This window comes from Caretta caretta, chromosome 10 (genome assembly GCF_965140235.1).
Source record: "Caretta caretta isolate rCarCar2 chromosome 10, rCarCar1.hap1, whole genome shotgun sequence".
NCBI lineage: Eukaryota > Metazoa > Chordata > Testudines > Cheloniidae > Caretta > Caretta caretta.
The window spans coordinates 47181712-47188070 of NC_134215.1; positions in this window are offsets into that span (position 1 = coordinate 47181712).

The following is a 6359-nucleotide window of genomic DNA, read 5'->3' on the forward strand; positions in this document are numbered from 1 at the left end:
AGTGAGGTGCCCTAGCTAGTCCAGCAAATGCTGCATTACCCTCTGCTCTTCTGCCCCGACTCATTGCCGTCTGGGACCCATCCAATGACACAGCCCTTGCTTCAATACAGTTTCCAGCAGGCTTGTTAATGGGCCCAGTGCTGTGTGGGGTACACTTAGGGCCAGATTTAGGGTGTTAGGGTCCCAGGGATGTGTGGGGTACACTAAGGGCCAGATTTCAAAGGTATTTTAAAGGTATTATGGTGCTTAACTCCCCTTGGCCCTTAGACTATAAACACTCACTGGTTTGCTGGAGGGGGTCGGGGGTGGCTCCTTTTCAAGGTGTATAGACCAGCCCTAGCTACAAAGGCCTGTAACGTCAGAGGGTATGCAGGCTTCTGCTTGGAAGTGCTGCTGTACTTTCCAAACATGCCCCTGGGATCTCACCAGTGTCTAGATCCTCTGCGGTAAGGGATCCATCAGAACTCAGCCCTCATCCCAGCAGCCCGATTCTCCTGTCGCTATGCACATGGGCTAGCCCTCAGAGGTCAGGTCATGCAGCCACCCTGGTGATTGCTGTGCTGATTGTAAGAGGTGCGACACTGACGGCTTTTGGTTCTACAGATGCCCAGCACAGTTCTCAAGACCAGGCTTAAAACACCCCAGGAAGGTTCTCTCCAGATACCTGAGCCCAGGATTTTGTAAAATCTGAAAAAGAGCCATTTCCTAAGGAGTCCTTTCCAGGTTTTACATTGTCTCCAATGCCTGCTGAGACAGGTAACTGAGGGCTTGGCCATACTTACATTTTATAGCGCTCTAACTTGCTGGTTCAGGGGTGTGAAAAATCACCCCCCTGAGTGCAGCAAGTCAGAGCGCTTTAAAGCGCGAGTGTAAACGGGGCCCGAGCGCTGGGAGCTGATCCCCTTGTGGAGGTGGATGACCAGGAGCGCTGGGAGAGCTCTCTCCCAGCGCACACAAGTGACTACACTCGCACCTCAAAGCGCTGCCAGGGGAGCGTTCCCACGGGAGCGCTCTGAAGTTTCCAGTGTAGCCATGCCCTGAGTGGTGCTAGGACTTGTACTTAAAGCAGTACAACCTCCTAGTGTGGATGCAGTTATACTGGTGATAAGGTACATATGCCAGTATCGCTACTCCTGAATGAGAAGGGGAAATCTATAAGGCACGTTATACTGGTATAACTGTGTCCACACTAGGGGTTACACTGGTATAACTATATCAGTTAAAATTATCACACCCCAAACGGACATAGTGATAGTGGTACGGAATGGTGTGTAGAACAGATCTCATTCATGTGGCTTATGGGAAGCTACTGAACCTTGCACGATGGGAAGCTACTTAAACGCTGCAGTGATGAACGCGGCATAAGAACCGATCTAGAACAGAATAAAATAGTTTGATGACTCACAGGTGCCCTGCATTCAATAACACCACTCGTTCGATAGCATAAGGATGAGTTTTGTATGATTAATTAATAATGCAGCTTCATTTTCTGCTATATACATCTCTAGGCGTAGCACTTTATAAGGAGCATTATTATCCATAGCCAGTCTAGGGATAATTACGTTGCTGTCTCAATTGGAATTGAGCCACACTGTCAATCTGCCCCCAGGGTGGGTGCTGATCACTTTAGAGAATCTGGCCCTCTGCCTGGGTGGTAAATGATAAAATCATGAACTAGCTGTGGTCTTTGTAGCACCCAGCTTTGCTTGTGGGTGCTACCAATAAGTAAGCAAATTCTCCCCCAGCTCACAACGGTAAGTGTTACGAACCCGCCTGAGCTTTGCACCAGCTCTTTACAATTCGCTTCCAGCATGAACCTTCCTTTACAAGCCTGACTCAGGAGTCCTTCACCTCCCAGTGTGCTAGGCCCACTGCCTCTCAAACAACGTGGCTGGGAAATGAAAGTTTGGGGGTCAGGAAGGATCGACGCTTCCTGGTGGTGGGAGCACAGCCTAGGTTTGTAGGGCAGAGTGAGGATGTGTTACCTGCCACCATCCTCAGTCCCAAGACAACTGGACAGACGTTGGTCTGATTCCAGACTCCCTCCTGCTCCATGGGACATTTTCATTTACACCCCTTTACTCCTGCTGCATGGGAGGGTTGTGACTTCACTTTGGTGCTACCTCCCCCTTCCATCTTGCCCTGGCTACCCCATTCATTTGCTTCATTCACCTGTTGTAACCTGTCTACGACTGTTGGTGCTTTGGGGGCAGGGCCTGTCTTCTTTGCTGCTTGTCTGTACACCGTCTCGCACACTTGGACCTTGATCTGTGAGTGGGTTTCTAGACACGACTGTAATTAATACTGGCCCAGTCAAGGCCCACACTCCTTCCACCAGCCCAGCAGAGAACAGCTTCTGATGGATTAGTTCACAGAGCTAGAAAGAGGATTTCCATTTCCCAGGATGCTCTCTGGTTGCTCTAGTCCAGGATTTTAGCCCTTTGCCATCTTCTCTGTCAGGGACTTGAGATAAACAAATCCATTGATTGTTCTCATGAAAGCCTCAGTCACTGTTCCTAGATAAGAGATGTCCTCCCTCTGGCTTTGTCTTTTCCTAGTGATCTTCCTCATTAAACCTTTCAGTCCATAATCCCCGGTGTACCTTGCCAGCTCTATTATTTCTTTACTGGAACTGCCATTGTGATAAGGAGGAGGAGCCCTTATCTCTCCAAGGCTGATTGCTTTTATTACGGCCTTTAAAATGAATTGGCTGATAGAGCATCATCATTCAATTCAATAGGAATGTCTCCAAGTTCTCTTAACAGGGCAACACTCTGTCTCAGAACCCTCATAACACCCCTTCTCCCCACAAACTAAACCCGCCTCCCCCTTGGAGCAGGGTAGGATTCAGCGTGCCTTCTTTTTGACACAACCTGTAATTAGCCTGTGGAACTCATTGCCACAAGATTCGATGTTTATATGGATAATGAGAACATCCCAAGTGCAACTAGATAGGTTAAAAAGAAATTCAATTTTTTTTAATTAGAAGGGATATAAACCCTCATGCTTCAGGGAATCAGGGAACCATTGAGTGATGGGGGTCAGGAAGAAACTTCTCCTATGGGCGGATCATTCCATAGTTGTCAATTAGGGAGTTTTGTGGAGCATCTGGTGCTGGCCACCGTGAAGTCCAGATCATCCCCTACGAGGGGCTCCAGGAGGAGGACAATGCCATGGAAGCTCCTGAATCTCTTCCTGAGCCAAAGAGGAGCCACATGAAGATCTACAAGGCCTGGTCTAGTCCTGGCAGGATTCAGGACTAGCTGGACCACCGGTCTGATTTGCTGTGGCGATTCCTATGTCGCTGTGTTCTCACAGAGGAAGAACTGAGGCACACAGAGGTGACACGGCTTGCCCAAGGTCACCCAGCGAGTAAAAAACCCCTTTACAAATGCTTCCTGTGAATGTCCTGCCAGTGCAGGGTGTTGGCTTCACAGCCCTGGAGAGCAAAGGCCACAGGTCTTATCAATGATTTGTATTACTATAGGGCCAGCTCCTCAAAGGTGTGTAGACTCCTCACTTCCATTGAAATCAATAGGAGCCGAAATACCTTTGAGGAGCTGGGCCTAAGTGTGTTGAGACCCCCCAACTGCAATCAGACCCCATTGCACTAGGCACTGAACAGGTACATAGTACCAGACAGTCCCTGCCCCAACAAGCTTAGAGTCTAAGTAGGCAAGACAAAGGGACCATGCTTATCCACATTTTACAGGGTGGGAATAGAGGCCCAGAGGGACTAAGTGGCTGGCTGAAGGTCACACAGGAAATCTGTTGGAGAGCTGAGAACTGACCCCATATTTCCTGGGCTGGATTCTCCATTGCCCTCACCAGGTGTGGTTATTTGCTGCAATGCAAAGTGAGTCAGATTGGTAACAATTGTAAGCTCTTTGGGCAGGGACTGTGTTTGTACAGCGCCTGGCACAATGGGGCCCTGGGCCATGACTGGGGCTCCCAGACACTATGGTAATACAAATAAATAATCACGATCACCCCCAACACGCGCATTGCACCTGTGCAAATGCACAAGGCAGCAGAGAACCAGCCCCTCTGGATACGCCTACACCGCATTATAAACCCGGGGCTGGGGGACCCGGGCTAGTGGACTCGATTTTCCAAGCCTGCACTTGACAAACCACATTACACTGAAAACCTGGGTTTCACAGATGTACTAACACTTCCATACTGCGCAGAACTTCTGACCCGGGTGTGTGGCTTGAGCTGCATCCATGCTGCAGAGCGACAGGGTTTGGCCCTGAATCACCAACTCAGGTTCCAGGCCCCCCCACCAGCAGAGACCTAAGACCCGGATCCTGAGCGTTTGCTGATCCGAGACAGGCTGATTTGTGTGTGGACAGACGCGGGGGTTGGGCTCAAACCTACGTCAGAACCCGGGACCAGTATGCAGTGTAGACAGACCCTCAGAGTCCCAGTCCGATGCCTGTGACAATACATCTACAGAGCAGGCCCAGTGGGGGCAGCTGCAGCTGGGGGCCAGACAGGGCAGAGGCCGTGGGAGAGCCTGAAGGGCAGCTTCTCCTGTCACCCTTTGCCCAGGCTGTCATCCTTTTCCACCCCTGCGTGGTCTGATGGCCTGGCTGTTTATTCACCGCTTGCACGCAGAGGGCTGTGTGTGGCAAACGCTACTCCCAGGGTGTTGCAAGCAGAGCAGCAGCTTTCTTAATCTTTCCCCACCCTTTTTTTTTTCCCTGCTTTGATTTCTAACCAGCCCCTGGGGAGGAAGTGCGGCGGGACTGGGTGGAAATGCTGGGCATGCCACCTTTGTCTCCCAGGCACGCAATGTCATTCTCACGCTCCTCTACGTGCTGAAATGGACCCCTCCTTGCCTGAGCTGCTCACCTGGCTGGGAGGGGCGGGAACGAAGCAGGCATAGCTTATTCTTGCCTGCTTCTCCCCATTTCCCTCCCAGATGCTCCTGATCAAGGAGGGAAGTGGATAGAAGCTCAACAGTGTCAGGTACTATGGGCTGGAGCCCTCCTGCAGCTCAGTCTGGGGCTGGTGAATGAGCCCAGCTGGGCTGCGGCAGACTCACCCCATTCGCTGCAAGGAGCCAACAGGTCTGTGTGTAAGCTCAGCAGCAGGTCACCAGCTGCTCAATGCTTATGCTCCCAGCTGCAATCTCTCCTGCCCCTGCCTTGTTCCCTGCCCTGCTCCAGCTTGTTCCTGTCCCACTCCAGACTCCTGTGGCCCTTTGCCCTTGCCTGGCTCCTGACACCGGCTCTCTCCTAGGTCCTGACTCTAGCTTTGATCTTTGGCTCTGACTCCCAGTCACCGTTCCTGATTATAACCACTAGGACAGGCTCCAGCTCTAACCACTAGGTCAGATGGCCCATGTCCATAACATAAACTCTTTGGGGCAGGGACTGCCTTTTTGTTCTGGGTTTGGCCAGCACCTAGCACAATGGGTCCATGATGGAATCCTGCAATATAAATAATAAACTCTCTCACACGCATGCACCCACAGTCAGGTTACGGCACTGGACTAGGACTCAGGAGATGTAGGTTAAATTCATGGCTTTGCCACACATTCCTTTGTGACCCTGGGCAAGTGACTACATCTCTCTGTACCTCAGCTCCCTGTCTGTAAACCAGGCATAATTGTATTTCTTTTGTCTGTCTTGTCTATGCCAGTTGTGAGGTGTTTGGGGCAGGGACTGTCTGTCACTGTAAGTCTGTACAACACCTAGCACAATGAGGCCCTGATCTAAGATAGGGTCCCGAGGTGTGATACTACTAACAATGAAAGGGTGTTCAAATGAAAAATCCAGCCCATGGGAGGTAGCAATCCAGACACAGGGGCCAAGCACCCAGGCCGGGAGCTGGACCAACAGTCCATTCTGCTGGGTATGTACCTATGAGTCTGCCCTCGAGGGGATGATGTGCCTTTACATGTCTGCTGGGCAGAGCTGAGAAGCATTTTCAGGACTAAGCTTCTTATAGGGCTGTACTACTTGAAATGGATCTGGGGGTTATAGTGGGTCACAAACTGAATATGAGCCAACAATGTGACGCAGTTGTGGAAAAGGTTAATATCACTGGGTGTTGTGATGGGGTGTCCGCCCAACACTTGCTCTGAAGGGATTAATGGAGGCCAGATGGGCCAATTCACCTCTTCGGCTGAAGGCTGAGAGGAAAGCCCTAATTAGGGGAAGCTCACCTGTGCAGAAACAGGCGGGGCGGGGCTTCTATAAAGCCAGGGAGCTGTGAGGCAGCAGGGCTAGGCTGCAGTCACTCTCTGGGAGAAGGGAGGTGGGTTTGGGGGCTAGAGAGAAGAGTAGCCCATGGTTGCTCCAGAGGAAGCAGAAAGGGCAGCAGACCCCAGAGAGCAGGGAGTGCCAGGG